The sequence below is a fragment of the Stegodyphus dumicola genome, chromosome 8 (genome assembly GCF_044657685.1).
Source record: "Stegodyphus dumicola isolate Sdum_Otavi_A_Nest chromosome 8, ASM4465768v1".
NCBI classification, from domain to species: domain Eukaryota; kingdom Metazoa; phylum Arthropoda; class Arachnida; order Araneae; family Eresidae; genus Stegodyphus; species Stegodyphus dumicola.
Genome location: NC_140775.1, coordinates 76,828,150 through 76,845,415, shown reverse-complemented (window position 1 = coordinate 76,845,415; position 17,266 = coordinate 76,828,150). Strand labels below are relative to the sequence as shown.

Sequence of the window (17,266 nt, the reverse complement as noted above, 5' to 3'; positions counted from 1 at the left end):
ACCGTTTTAGCCCAGTGGATACTTCATCAATAGTTTTTGATGAAAGAAAAGACTTTTATCTTGCCTCACCTGATTACTTCATGTATGATGTCCTGTCGAGCGCTTTACATTTGCCTCAAACCAAAGGTATTTAGAGATTGTTCACCTTGTTGCTTGAACGTGTGAAATAAAACTACACAAATAGATTGGTAATAACCGAGAGTTAAACAAAGGCAAGTTGGGAAATGATCCTTTCCACCATTCAGCCGAAGAAATGATTGTGGAAGCTTTAGAGTGCAGTGGAACACGCAAAATAATTCTTTATCTTTCCACTGAACCTGGCCCCACTGAATCTGTTAGCACAGACACCAAACGAGCAGTGTTTCCGCATATATCTCGCATTTACCCCCCCCATGAGGCTGGCTGGACAAGATATTAGATTAGTTATATTTTTCCAAATGTTACGGTTATTTCTAATTGAAATATGAACTACTGCTCGAACCAAAACCTTTAGAATTTCATATTCTCTACTCTTCCCGTAATCGAAGATCTACGTGTTCTGAGATATGTGTTAAGCAGCGATATAGAAAAATTGTTACCCATGGATTTACTACTGGTTCAGAGAATGCGTATGGAGCTGCGGTTTATATTCAAGTTATTTCAAAAGAACAGCCAGTATTCAACTATGTTCTGTGAAGTAAGCAGCGTATTGTTCCAGTCAAGATACTGACGATTTTCAGACTCTATTTTTAAGCTTTTCAGACTTATTTTTATTTCAACTAGTTAGCAGGACTTTGTCATCACTGAAATTACAATTTGATGAAGTTTATCTATGGTCAGACACCATTATCGTTCTTTCGTGGATTAATATGTCTTCTCATCAACTTAAGGCATTTGTAAGCAACAGGATTTCAAGCATTCAGCAGCTCACGGGCAACTTCAAATGGATTCAAGTACTCTCGGGAAGTAAGCCAGCAGGTGTAACCTCACGTGGAATGCATGCTAGGGACATATATTTGAGCTGGAGGGATGTGATCCCATAGCCCACAGGTTTTGCAAGAGACAGATGAGCCAGGTTACACATAAAAAGCTACAAATGATCTTTATCTATTCCAACATTCTATGGACATTGCATTGACTTTTACTGTCAATAATATTTTAGAGAATCTCATGAACTTGACTAATAATTACTAAAAAGTTAGTCAGAGATTTAAGTGCTGTTTCTAGGTTCACACCTAGAACATTATTCACTTTATTAAGAAATTATTTTGTTATCAATGGGACTTTGTTTATCCTGATGAAATGCCAGTGGATATTCGGTTATCATCCCCAAACTGATCCTTTAATAATCCCAGAATCTCTTTAAAATTTCATCGACTGTGAGGGGGTCAGTACCGACCTCTTTAGGAAACCTGGTCTAATGGAAAAATTAGTTCTCAGTTCTCTTTCTATAGTTTTCTAAAGACTCAACTACCTTCTATAGAAACAGAAATTACAAGTATTTTATAATCGTTTTGAGACTGCAAATGCATCTTCCTTGTAAGTTTTATATTGGACCAGCTCTTGTGAATCATCTCCTCTTGTGGAGCATCCTGAGGACCATCTTCAAGTTCTTAATGTTGGAACGAAGTGCTGTCCGAAACGTGTTGCCCTTCTCACACGGATATTTTATCAGATAATGATAGTTAGATACAGGTACAAAATGAAGAAAAAACGGCACAAATTCATTGCTGTAGGAACATTGAATATCGTTGGGCCTTAAACCAATCAGTTGTAGATAACTTCTGTAGACGTACTATATCCCGGATACTCAAATCTTTGTACGCCAATAGAAGGCAAACAAATGTGATAATTCAAAGTATTGCACACATGTTAAGAGTATCAGACACTTATTATGGCCAATAAAGAAAATTTTAATGCATAAATACTTCATTTAATGCTTTACAAAATGAGGTTACACGAAAATGTATCTCTTCGAGAAGAATATTTAAAAGGAAATTAGACTTTTAATTAATTAAATATACAGTTATTTTCATAAAACGTAATTACATCTTTTATTTCCTTAAAATGTTAATAACAGATATGTGTTTCTCTTTGCAAATTTTAATAAAATACTATAAATAAGAAAACATCATAATATTTTAATGAGCTAACGATATCATATTTTTAACCGCAAGGGCTGCGGAGATTTTAAAAACTAAATTAGGTATTTTTTATGTTTCCCAACACCTAATTTAAGACCTTTTTTAGAAAATATTCCCGGATCTGTTACATGTTTTTGTGGTCAATGAGCCGTGAAAAACTTCTAAGTTTCTTCTAGGTCATCTTCGGTCTTGGAAAATCAGTTGGGGCTAAGGTTTCACATTTAGATTCCATTCTAGGAACTGGGTCTACTTCGAAAGGTTCTTCAGCAATTGCATCGATGTCAGCATATTTACAACGACTGGGACCTGCTTTAGAGCTTGCTTTACTTTATGATAGAACAGCTTGCATTCTGTTTCTCTAAAGTAGCCACAAACTTTAAACAATATGTCTTCTTAACCTGAGTCCAAAATTACATACGACAATAGACATAAGACTGACGAAACGTCGTTTTTTATCAGAAGAATCTCAATTTTGCGTACAGTATCATGGTGGACGTATCTGTGTTGGATGCTTCGTGGAGAATGAGAGTTGCTAGCTTGCATTCGTCATCAAAAGGGTCCAGAATGTACTGGTATAGGTTGCCATTGGATACACTTCATGTAACCTCTTGTTCGCATAGACGGTAATGCGAACAGGCGCTACTATACTTTTGACATGTTAAGGCTTGCGGCTCTGCTCTGTCTTCGTTGCCTGCGTGACAAAAAAAAAATAATGAACTGCCGCATGTTGCTCATGTTATCCTGACCTTCCTGAGTAAAGAGGGTGTTCGACCGTTGCTTTAGTCAGTACGCTATCCAGGTGTCTCACTTCTTGAGAACATCTGGCCATGGGTTGCCGAGAGACTAGTATTCTACCTCTAGCCAGCAACTACGACTAATGAACTCTGGCATACAGTTGAAGCCGTATGGAGTGAAGTACCCCTATCTGTCATCCAAATTCAGTTCGACTCGATGCCCAGCCGGATTATAACGTTGTAACTGAATGAGCACAGGAGGCAGTTCTGAGTGTTAAATTCAGCACGTCGCGTAGTACAAGCTACCTGGAAATTTATATACACAATAAATGTATATTTATACAATAACTGAAATTCTGCTTTTTACTTTCTTTCTTGGTGTAGAAATTTTAATGCATACTATGTACTTCGTATAAAGGATAATAAGACAATATTTAATTTTCACTGCAATTGGAGAATATGCGTTTTTACTGGACCATTAGACGTACTTTTATTTTTTGTTTGTTTACTTAAAATTTAGTTGAATGAAAGGTAAGAGAAAGCTAAAAATGGACCTGTGCTTCAAGAAAAATGGAAGGTTTGGAAAATACGCATGAGTATATTTGTATCAATAAAAATCGCACTACGTTGAATGTTTCAATCTGGTTTTCAGTCATTTAATGTTTCAGGTTTGACAATTGATCCTTGATTCATTCCTTCAAGCCATATATAGTAAACTTTAAGCAACATTTATCTCTTTGCCTCTAAGAAAATATAAACATGAACATGGATTTTAGATGCTCCAAAACAACTAAAATTGCATATCGCGAGGAAAAGAGTCTACGTATAAAGTGGAAAAAGCGTTTTTGAATTTGAAATAAGAAACTGTATTTCTTATGAGTGTTTTGGTACTTTCGGTATTTCGAGTGCAAACATCTGCAGGGTTGGAAGATTTAAATAAGAATATGTTACGTTTAGTAAAGAGCATTTTGCAGACCTAGGAAATTCGAAAGATTTCCTGCTGCGGAAATATCAAACATACTTAGCTAAACATCACACATATAAGAGGAAAGATTAGGAAAAAGTAACTAAGTAATAAAATAGTATCGAATTATTTATTGAAAGAAATTCTACACCTCCTTATTTTATTTTCCAGACTGAATATTGCACATTTAGTTATTCTAGAAACTACTTTGTATGTAAGTTGATAATGCCTAATAAAAACGAAGACAAACTTTCTTTTATTTCAGAAATATGTTTGCTAATGTCATTTTATTTACGGTGACGACATACCGATATCTACGACAAATACGTTATTGGACTTGTCAACAAAGAAGACCACATCTGTAAAATATAATGAAAGTTAATAATGACTTCTTATCTACGAACATCTTTGTTTGATTGCGTCAATATACCTGGGTTACTCGCCCCAGAAAGAGATACTTTCGTGGAGGGTGTTTTAAGTGAAACAGACTTGCATTCACGTTATACATGGAGAAAACTGCAAAAATGTTTATGCAACCGGCTTGTTTGCTAAGCTTTAGTCTTAGTTGCTAACCCACTGTCAAAATATTGCGAATTTGATCGAAGTATTGTTCTTATTATTACGTTATGTAAAGCAATAGAAATTAGTATGAAAACATTAAGTTATTTTCTTAACTATCTTGGTATTATAAAGTTTTTCTGCAAGAGCAAAATGAAAAAGCAAAATAAGCGATATTTCATAATCGTGCACTCCTTAATCATGTAGGTGTCTGATCATGTTAATATTGTAGATGGTGTCATTAACTCAAATTTGTAACATTGTAAATAATATTTTTTCTGAGAGGCAAATATAGGTAACAAGCTTTGATGTATACTATGTCAAACTCACGATAGGTATCGTTATAGATGATGCCTTTCCAAAGATAGACTAATTTTGTTAATGCTATTAAGCTTAATGAGATTAATAATCTTTTAAGATTAATTTGATTAAATCATATTACAGACATTCTTGTCATCTTATATATTCTGTTGTGATAATAGTAAATGCATATATTGTGAGAAATTGTTATCGTAAAAGCTAATCAAAACTGCTTCGAGAAAATGCTATATTTACTCAGCTAAAGATATTGGCTTTAGTCATCTAGACTCAGTCGACTAATTTGAAGCCCTGAAGTCCATGCTTTTCAGGCAGCTCACTTACGAGGGAAAATCGATTGAGGTTAAGCGTCTCTTAAATCGATGTCAACCTAATCGATGCTGACCAACGATGGCAAGGTATGCGTGCGTTATTGGATGGCCGTTGCTCTTAATGAAATGCCTAGGGATAGCTTTTCTAATATTTCTGAGTTTCGTACTTTCATAACGTAAATGTATTTCGTAATCATACGCTTCCTAATCATAAGTTTCCTTTTGAGACCGATTCATTTCCACTTTAAGAAGGATAAAGTTCCTTGGAAGCAGCTGGAAAGATAATTATTACCAACGGAGTTAAATGCGAAAGGAATTAATAGTAACTTCTAATAATGCTGAATGATTTCTTTAATGCTGAATGATTTTCTTCGCTTCATATTTTGAAGACATTTTGGTAACTAAGAGTTTATGGATTATAATATTTCAATTTCTAGATTATTCCCTTTTATTGCAATATCATTCTCTCGATTATATTGGTACAAAAGAACAGTAATTATTTATTCGATAGTTAAATTTTGAGATTGATTTTAAGCAGAATTAAATTTGGTGTGAGACCAAAAATATTTCAAAGGTTTATTAAAAGTCAGATTCTCAATTTATGCAGCTAATTTCAAAACAGCAAATACTAACTGCACTTTTCTTTATAACTGTTTCCCATTGCATCCAACGGTATTTAAATAATAATAAAAATAAGTATTCATTGCTTTCTTTTGCTCATTTCAACTTTTTTTTTTTTTGTTTAATTATGATAAATGTAACAGAGTTGTACTGACAGAGGTTAAAATCTGAGATCCTTACAGATCTGAGAGAATTACAATAGTTCATAACACGGTTTTTGAACTAAGCAAAACTGCTTATTTGAAAAAATGGTGTGAATTAATATATAGGGGAAAATTTTGAAGGTTCGGGATATTTTGAAAAGCTAACACGCATGTCACATTAATTTTAAGTATAAAGAATTAAACTGTTAGAGTTGCTATAAATGAAAACAAGTTTGTAAATATTCATCTTTTATCATTTACTGCCATAAAATATGCATAGACCGTGTTGAAAAATTAAGTTTACCAAGATCATAAAATAAAACAAACGCAAACTTCACATAATATCACTCCCAGCGTTAAAAGGGTGAATAAATTTAAATATGCAGTATAGTATCATACTAAAAATTAACTTTTACAGTCTAATAATCATAATAATTTTTGACAACTATTTCTTGTTACTAGTAAGTTCAACGTCTGCAAATGTCTACCTGAAACATGGTCAGGCACAACATATCCACTGGAACAGTGCAACAGTCCAGCAGATTACTCATTTCAATCAAATGCTATATCTCTTATTAATGTCCTGTATTTTCTCATAATTTCATCCCTATTTTTCTGTCCTGTTTATTTCAAAGTTTTCAATAACATGATAAATCTCATAAAAAGTACCATTATTGTAACTGTTACAAATCATAAAAAACCAAGACGTCTCAAGAAATGCTGAATTATCTGAGAAGCATAAAAACAAAAATTTGCTGAACCAACATTATATATAGTATTCTGCTGTGTACTTAACTATAATATTGTTACGAATTTGGTACATAAATAGATGATTTAGTGCAATTATATGTAAAATTGTTGTATTTTTCTGTGTAATGTAACGTGAAAAAAATCTTAAAAGATAAGCTATGCCGTAAAAGTAAGAATACAGGGCAAATGTACGAACCTAAATAGCAATAGGTGCAAAAATAGCTGCAAACTTAGATTTTTCGAGTTGTCATATACTCTCATTATACTAAAGAATGTCTAAAATACAAGCGGCATATCAAAATATAAAGTTTTCAAATTTTACACAATACATATAATCGAAATACTCCTCAACTGAAGCATTAAAAATATTTACAAAGAGTGTAATAATAAATATTTCAAAGTCTTTGATTATGAAAAAAAATCCACTTCAACAACATTCTTTGAATTTAGAATGTTACAAATACACAAAAACATTTTTCTAATAATAATGAAAATTTTTATACAAATTTCACTATTGCTGTTCGTAGTTAAGAATTTTAGACACGGATAAAAAAAAAAAAGAAAAAACAACTTCACGAATTGATGAAATGCCAGCTCTGCATCTACCGTGAACTTCCAGAAGTTTCTACAAATGTTATTAATGCAGTCAACAAAACAGCTGTTCTTTTCGGAGAGCTGTGATTTTTCTTAAAGTTTTCAGTATATTTTCAGAACAGTTGTATGACAGTTTTCCCTGTAGACATGTGACAGGAGATATTAACTCACTAAAACCTGTTATTAAAGTATTTGTCAAGGACAACCGACAACGCGTCTAATATGAGAGAATCCTATAGGTAATTTATGTTACAAGTACACTTAGAAAAGTAGATATGAATACCAAAGGGCTTATTAAATAGATACATTAAAATCATATTAAAAGACGCATTTTAACTTACGTTTTACATATTTTAATGTTAAAAAAGTTTTATGGATTATGAAATATTTTAGGTGAAAAGAATAACAAGACTGAAATTAGTTATACTTCTTCAGTTAAAAAACTTGAGCCTTTAAAATTCTAATTAATTCTAAGTTAATTGCGGAACTAAATGTGACCATAAAGGCGAAAAATAGGCGATAAAGTAGTTTATTTTGGAAATTTAATTATTATTTTGTGCTGTTGAAAAAAGTCCTATTAATTAAATCAAATGATAAATAAGAAACAAAACGCACAGAAGAATGTTGATGACTCGAACTTCAACGATTCGGAATTATCCCTACGTCGAACTGGATGTTTCTGCCCGACGAAACTCCAGAAATTTAATTTTAACTATTTCTAGCGAAGTAGGTTGTCTTTAAGTCAGTTACATCAAACGTTCTATTAGTCAAATGCTTTCACAAAGGGCACTGAAATTATTTTCTTTGCATTTTCCTCGGTAATCTGAAGACATATATTATCTTCGAACCATAGAAATCAGAGACAAAATCTCATTTAAACACGATTAATTTGCATTCAGATCGTTTCCTGATTCAGATCCATTTAGTCACTCCCCCCCAAACAAATACACTCTCTCTATTTTGATCGTTAAAGAGTACTTTATATGAAATTGAAACAATTTATATTCGAAATGCAATGGTTACATTTTATGGCATGAAGCTATTATCTGAGAAGTCTGATTATTAGCTTAATTCCATAAAACCAAAGTTTCAATATATTCAATTAGTTTTCTAATTTGTTAGTTTCAATATAATCCATTTATGTTCTAATATATTTCTAAGTTTCAATATATTTAACTTATGTTCTAATATATTTCTAAGTTTTAATGCATTTCATTTAATTTCCTCAAGAAATTTTAATGTACGCTTTTCAAACATTAGTTTTGCTGACCTCCTTATATTGAAAAACGCTTCTATTATTGAAAGAACAAATGATATGTCTCAAATATAAAGAAACTATTTTACTAACAATTATTATGACTTTCAAATGGATGTATGCTAATTTATTTTATTTCTTATCAGAATTATATGCTTTTCGCGTATTATCCTCAAGACTTTTGTAAAGCAAACATGTATTTAATGACAGCCATCGTAGAACGTGGACGTCTAGATGATTTTAGAGGCAATTAGCCGAAAATCTCATCAATTCAAATTTTCTTTTATGGAACTAATTGTTTTCCTGCTTCTTTCGGTTTCAGTTTATGAAAATTGATTGCAACTTTTTTAAGACAGAAACTTCTCTAAAATTAATGAGGTAACTAGACTAACGGCATTCCACAGCTACAGTCGTACTCTCTGAATAAATTACAGGTTGAACTTATAACCAATTTTGGTTGTCACATTTACCTTCAGGGCATTAAAATTTGAAGACTCCATTTTATTTGGGGTATATTCTCCCTTTTTTCCGTGTTTTCAAGACCTTTTGCGCTGACCTTCAGATAATTCCTGTTTGTAAGATCAATTAATAGACTTTGCATGATATAAAATATTATTTAGAAATCTTAATACATATAACTAAATTACTTAGATATAGGTATATGGACATAAGGCTTTGCAATAAAATATTACACTTTGAAATTTTTAATAGAATATTCTAAAAAAATTATATACAAACAGAAAAGAAAATATATTGTTCTGTACAGTAAGTAAATAGATTTGTTTTCTGCTCTTATTTTTGCAGTAATATTTTACAAAAATCATATGCTTTGAAATAACTAAATAATGTTGCAAACTTCCAAAATATTTGCGTCTATTTAATTTTATCGTTGTTTTGGTATACTAGATATTATAATATTTTGTATTGTTTTTATTCAGTTATTTGCTTATTTGTTTCGTGTAAATTACAATTTAGGGTTTACTTTTGTGCAGTTTAATTTGTGGCTAGGTACTCTTACATATGAATGTTTATATCGTGCATAGATTTGCAGACCTTGCAACTCCAATAACGTTCGAATTGTGAAAACAGCTTAAATAGAACGCAAGACATGGCCAAAATCCCAAAATATGGGGCTTATTGACAATTCCTGTCGCCATTTGGACGATTTCTTCCCAAATTGCAGTTCTTTTTCAATTTTCGGGAAAACTCATTTTCAAAGCTCAAGGAGCGATTTTTTCCGACGCTTTCAAGACTCTGTGAAGCATCATATAAATATAGCTTCGACAGCCAGCGATCAGTACATTGTTGGTCAGTGAAGACTGTTGTTCAAAGAAGTTAGCATGCAGTTTAGAGCTTTAGTGCGCTTACATGTATTACGTTTTTGTTGTGCACTTTTATTTCCCCAATACTTTGTCATTTTCTTTATGCTCATCTGGAGTGAAGATTTAAAGAGAAATCCATGACGGCCTAGCTCTCAACAATACAAAGAAATCTTGCTCTCTTGGTTGTCGCATTTGTGGAAATGATTGATATATCGAATGTTTTAAAATCCTCTTTGGTCTAATGCACTGATCTCAAAATCAAAATGCACGACCGCCGAACGCACGACCTAAAACAGCTTAACAACCTCCCCCCCCCCCAAAAAAAAAAATTGCAATAGCTTTTTTTTTTTTTAACAAAACAAAATTTTAACTGAATCAGCTAATATTTATCAGAATATACAATACAATAATCGACCCAACTTGTTATTTATATTTATTTTCTGTTTGAAATCTAAACGTTGGTATCTGCCTATAAATTCTATTAGTTACAGTTTGTAATTCAAATGTGTTGACGCATAAAGATTAAATTTTCAGACTGACATTTATTTCAAATAATTTTAATCTGTTTAATTAATCACTAAATAACTTACTTAAAATATATAAGTGACCTTGACAATTAATAATGCCAATCTATTCTTATTATTTTAATTACTATAACTTTTCTTTGACGCATACAGAAAAAGGGCATACAATTATATCTAAATAATTATATCTAAATAATTATAAACTTCTTAATTTCTAACAACTATCTACATCACGATGCGTAGGTACTCATCAGTCAATATGATTTTTTTTCTTAATATTTTTCCGATAAGGAAAAAGCTTTCCACATATAAATGCATTTTCAAGCAAAGCAATTCTTCGTAATACAGAAATTCATATCTTAGGATATTTATCTTTTGACAGATAAAGAGAAAATGAAAAAAAGAGGTAATCAAATATGTATCTTCGTATCTTTGAATGAGATTTATATCAAAATGTAAATTAACTAGCTCCATTTTTAGTTTTTCTGCGGCGTTACTCCCGTTTGTTTCTAATGATAACAATAATGTAAAACTAGAATAAATATGTACTTCAAAATTTTCCTTCAAATTCTTGTTATAATAATGCTAATTAATTTTAAAATTTCGGTGAAATTCGGCAGCAGGCGGGCTGCCAGTTTGTGATCAGTTCTTTAACATATTCGAAAACAAATACTGGTAAACTATTCGAAAATATATTCGAAAACAAATACTGGTAAAACTTGTCACTGAACGGATACCTGTTTAAACGAAAGCAAACTAATAAGTGTAAAAATATTTATACATTACGATATTTTATTTCTGAGGTTACGACCCTCTTTACCGTCCTCTATACATTACAATATCATTATTATTATCCTTATAAGAGCACATTATTTTAAAGAAAGAAACGTCTATGGTGCAAAACATATTAAAAGTTTTCCCTAATATTTGTCATCCCTCTACTGTAGACATGACGAATTATCGCCTTTGGTGTTGCTTAACTCTCAAAACAAAATACAACTTAAATGTTAACGTGTAAGCAGAACTATATTGTCCACTGCGCCAAATGAGTGGGAAAACTTAATCGAGCTCTTCTCTTGCAAGGTTTGCAAGAACATGCAATTCGATTACAACAATAGCCTAAACTCAAATCAGCAAACACTTACGGTAGAAAAAGGATATAAATAAGTCCCCGGCAACTTATCGAGCACCGCGCAACCTCTCTCTCTACATTGCTTTCCTGTTTACTGCAGTAGCTTTTTAAAGGTAAAGTGGCGAAATCACGATGTAAGGTCCACTAGATTCACGATTAAGATTAGCATCTTGCTTTTAAACTATGTCGCTTGGAATTCAGTTTGCAAAAATTTTCATTCTGAATAAATACCATTATAGAGACATTAGGATTTTAAGCAGAAAAGATGAAAAATTTGCAACACCTTCGCCGTGAATCGAAACGCAGACCTCTGGAATACGCGCCCAACACGTAGACCACCACACCACGAAGACACGCGAAGAAGCCGGGAGAAATAACTTATATACTCCCCCTTTTAAAGGGCGACTAGGGGTTTTAGAAGACCCAGTCGTCAAATCCCGGGTGTGGAGAATCATCATCTAAGACCTTTTTAGTTCGGGTGCCACTGTAGAGACAATAGGACTTTTTGGAAACAGAAAAGATGAGAAATTTGCAACGCCTTCGCCGAGAATCGAACCGTGGACCTCTGGAATACGCACCCAGCGTGCAGACCACCATACCACGAAGGCATGCGAAGAAGGCGGGAGAAATACCTTATACCGTGACAAACAAAATAAAAAAGGGTAGAATTAAACTTAAAGCTAATCATTAGCGAAAATTGCTGGTAAGGTGGTAGGAAACAGATGCTATACCGAAATTCGAATCCCAGCGAACGCACGGATGTTTGTAATTATATAGTGTTTCTGAAGCATGAGGACACCTAAATTGCTGTTGAGCTGAAACCCTTTTGAGAGGATGGTTGAAAGAAAATAGGAGCAAGTGACCTCCTAAACCGTTCCCTGAGGAGTTCTCCATCAAAACTTAGGAGCAGCTTCTCTTTTCTCCGGGTGTTCCCTGTGGAGCACCCTTGTCAACGTTCTTAGTAATAAAAGGGCTAAAAAAACAAATCATTTTGTATTTCCCTGCGATTGCTTAACCAGCAACGTACTTGGCCGTTAGAGAAAAAGTCAAACATCAGCATAATTGTCACATAGTTATCAAAGTATATTTTCTTACTTGAGAAAATTCTACATTTAGAAGTTCATTTTTTGAATAATCTTTAGCTCCCGAACTACACACACTCTAAGTTGTTATAAATGGTTTAACCTACGATGAGCCAGTTTGACAAGATTTCACTATACATTTATTCAAATACTGAAATATTTTAAAACCTTACGATAATTCTCCGGAAATTAATTCCATTTTCCAATATTTTTCGGTGCATTTATCATTTTCTAATCTCGGTAATCTAGAATATAAATTGGTTCTGAAAAATCTTTCCTTTCTAACATTAAAATGAAATATGGGATTCTTAATCGAATTCTGTTACAAATATATGCCTTGCTTCTATAAAATACAAAAAGTTTAATCGAGTTATTATAGTTTTCTAAGAAGTCAAAAGAGATATTTTCAATTTCTTTTGTCCCCTTAGATAAAAGTAGTCTTTTTACTTTTCATAGGTTAAAGAAGAAACATTCAAAGATATTTTAAAATGGTACAAAAATATTCAAAATCAATCGATTTTCTATTTTCTTTTTCTTCTGTTTTTTATGTTTCTTTCTCTCTTTCATTTTACCGTAAATTTCGTAGAAATATTTTTGCAAAAGAGAGATCAAAATTATTCTAAAATGAACAAAATAAATTTTTTCAGATTTGATGTATCAATTGATTATAATAACTACTATTCTTACTAAAGCTATTACAAAATTAGTTGGGCAAAGAAAGAGTGAAGCATTTAAAAGTATTTTGAAATTATAAAAATCAACCATTCGCAGTTTTTAAACAATACATATCTCATTTTAATTAAATTTGATGTTTCAGTGAAATGTAAAACAAATTTATTCTGGAGAAATAAAGTATCATAATGAGTCATTTCCAGGTTTTTAAATAATTGCTTAATTTCGCCCAAATGAAATTTTTACAAATTAGTTACTTTTCTCAAGGTAACACTGAATTTCACAGGAAACAAATGTTTTTATAATATTTTATTCAGTGAATTACTTATATTTTTATTAATTGAATTTATTAATTGAATAATTAACATGTGTTCGAATAATTCCAGATGCTATTTCTCAAGTTGTTTCAATTAAATAAACAGCTCTTACGAACGCTGAAATTCACTAAATTCTTTGAATAATACTTCATAAGATATTTAAAAAAGAATTTAAAATTTTACTCATGTATTATACAATTCTTTCCGTTAGTAAAATATTTCTTACTCTATTAAAAATATTCCTTAATTAATTATACAATATGCAAAATTTAAGGTGAAAATTGTCAGAATTATAGGACTTATGTCCTGTTTATCTGTTGATACCTTACGGAAAAAAATAAGTAACAAAATAAAAAAACTGAATTCTATTTTATACATACAAAACTGAATTTTATTTTATACATTCTTTCTGGTTTTGGAAAATGTACAGTTGGGAACTTCAAACGCATATTCATACATGTTTTTCTAACAAAAATGTATCATTTGGAAGATTCTATTCTTAAAGTTACCAAATATCCGTCTTTCGGAATTTGGCACAAGTTTTTCAGAAATTTTAAATTAATCATATTTTGGCTAAATTTCGTTATACTAGGATGAGATAGTTTCCCTCTTTTTTCCTTTATTTTTTCATTTGGTTATGAGAAGATTTTTCTGTGGCTGAAACTCTTTTTCCTACTTAACCAATATAAAACTTACTTTTATGGATATGTGACCAAAACGTGTGCAATAAAAATATGTTAATTTGATATCATATTTTCTGATATGTCACGAAAAGACCTTCGTCGAGATATTTAGACATAGAATTATTTTGAAATAATCTATCTGAAATATATTTGGCTGGTTTAATTTAATTATTGCTAAAGATCGGTCAATAAGATCTAACTTACGAAGGGCATTCACAGACTATGTTAATCTGTCTACATAATTTGTTATATATCTGAAAGAAATTATGAGCAACACTCATGTTGTTTCTCTGAAAGTATAATGAACCCGGCTACATACTTTCTGCAGTACAAAAAAATTATTCCTACGAAAGACATAAGCTTCTTCTGAGTATAAATGTAACTGCGCGGAGTATCAACGTCTTAGTTTTCACTGCTGTATTAAGCTTAAGCAAATCTTTAGAGATATACATTTTAGAGTTAATATACATTGTGTCCAAAATGTTCCTTATGCGATCTTTATTTTCGAAACCGTTGGTAACAGAAACATATTTTCCATTACAAATATACTTTATATAACGCAAATATTCATGTTACGGCATTCTAAGATTAATTAAAAAATTGATGAATGTTAACTTTTAGTACACATCCACAGTGCCTATGGTTACATTCGATGAAAATTAATGCTAATTTGAAAAATAGAACTCTAATTTGAAAAATAGAAATGCTAATTTGAAAAATAGCATTTGCTTCCTGTTAAGACAAAAATTGATCAAGATAAGTAATTTCAAAATTTGGGATGCTTAATCTCATTCATATTGCACTAAAACTCCTCACGCTTTCCTTGAGGCGTCAGTTAAATATAAATTAAAAAACATACAGGTTTATTATTTCTCTTTAACGTCATTTAGTTATTTATTTTTGTGTTTTACTAACGTGTAATACTAGCAAAGCTAGTATTAGCGTATTAATAGCTTAATTTACAAATTTGTTACATATGGTATGCCCACGGTTTTCTGGAACATGATTTCTCTAAAATTATGTGACTGTATCTTTTTGAAATCAAATTTGATTGATAAATGCTTTTCAACGCAGTCTGCACAGCAGTGCTCGTCATTTAATCTATTAACAGGCTTTAATCTATTTAAGGACTAGTTTTGTAAACTGACACTTCATTTTCAGCATCTACAGAATGCGAAATCTTCAGTTTGAGAACGACCCATGAATAACATTTTAAGTTTTCAGAATTAGATATTTAGGTAAGTTTTCAGTACGTAGTAGTCCAAGATTTTCTGTTTCATTTTTCATAATGCTCATAAACTTTTATTTAATATAATTATAGAAAATTAGATATTGTAGTTTTAACGAAATCGACTTTTTAAACTTAAAAGTGTTGTAATATGAGTGTTTTGGTGACTTAAAGTATTTTTGTTTGTAAGTATATGTTTAGAATCAGCGACTGCTCTAATAAAAGCAGCATAAAAAGTTTCATGGGCACAATATTTGCGTAGTTATGTTGTTATTGTGTTACAATTATACTAAAAGTATTTCTGAGCAACGTAATGTTTTATTGCAAACTACTATACCTTTTTTGAACAATTATAAAAGAAATGCTTAATTTATAGTCTTTTGAATATTTTAAATAATATCAAGAAGATAAATATACTTTGTCTCAATAAAAACATACATTACCAGCTTACATACTGATGGCATTTCGAAGAAATACAGTGTTAAGAATACTGATATTGCTTCACCAAGATAGAGTGGAAAGTTTGATAGAAATGGGAAATTTTCCGCATGCATATACTTGTTAATTATATGCACACTGTCAAAAATCGAAAACAAAATGTTCAAATCATTTTGATGTATTCAATATGTAATATGACCACCATATGCGAAACTGTGCATTTACTTGCCTTGGCATACCTATTAAGTCCATAGTTAATCATTTGCCAAGGAACATTTTCACACGTTGTAAGCATTTATTCATGATAGCTTGAGAATCATATGCATAATCATATGCAAAAACGGGCATTTACATGCCTTGGCATATCTTTCAAGGCCGCACTTAATCATTTTCGGAGGAATATTTTGACACGTTACAAGCATTTTTTCATGATAAGCTCGAGAAATACCGAGGCCTACAATAGTCGTACAATAAAAGGCCCTTGTGATACTCTGTACAGTAGAACTCGCAACACTGCCAGATCGACATAATGTAGAACTAACAGTGTACCAAAAAGAAAGAATAGTACGATTTTTATACCGTAATTTATACTGACTGCCCCAAGCAAATATTCTAGGAGAAAATCCGATATGACGTTCTTTCGTGAAGGTTGTTGATGGCTTTAAACACGGAATTACCAGACTAATGCCGACCATCACTGCTTTCAAGACGGGAAAGATAGGTATTTGATTTCTAGTCATCTTTTTATTATAGGTGGTTCTATTATTTTGCATTTTATCCTACTATATTACTATTATTTCTTGATTAAACAATTAATACGACATTTAAAAAAACGGCGGTGAAGAAAAGAATGAATAAGGGACATATGGCTATAAGAACTTTACAAAAGTTTCGTTCAATTCTTTTAACTTTTTCTACAAGGGAATTTTCGAAACCAGACCATTCCTGCTCTTTATAAAATCGAGTTACCAAATAACGAGAGAATCAGTATTTTCCAAAATTTTAAGCAAGGAATGAAATTGATACGTAATCAATATCTTTTACAAGTTTCAATTTCGGCGATTTTAATTTTTACCACGTATTCCTTAAAGTTTATATTATTTATGCATCGGCATTTGTATATTATTTTATATATCAAGTATCTATTTCAATTTTCATTATTATGAATTAGCAACTGCTATAACTGTTCTCTTTAGCATCGTCTTTCCTGCCCCTGAGCGATATCTAATGCTTTGTTCAGACGATAGGTTATCGTCATAAAGCTTTGTGGTTTAAGCATAAACGTTACTTAAGTTCTTAAAGTTACTTAATTTCCTTCTCACCTATATAACTGGGTTCTCACCTATTTAACAGGGTTAAGCTATAGCCAATCAGGGAAGTAATGCGCATGCGTAAATGTGTAGCTGACGCAGCGAAACCTGATGCAGCGTCACCGATGTTTACTTCGCTGTGATTGATGGTTCTTAAACAAACTTGGCATAAAGTTAAAAAAGAACT

At 31.6% G+C, this 17,266-nt stretch overlaps 1 protein-coding gene across 7 annotated transcripts in view; it reads right to left on the bottom strand.

The window, feature by feature from the left end:
• The window catches only part of LOC118182039 (uncharacterized), a 670,352-nt gene that overhangs the window by 339,702 nt on the left and 313,384 nt on the right, over positions 1 to 17,266 (bottom strand). The window lies entirely within an intron of this gene.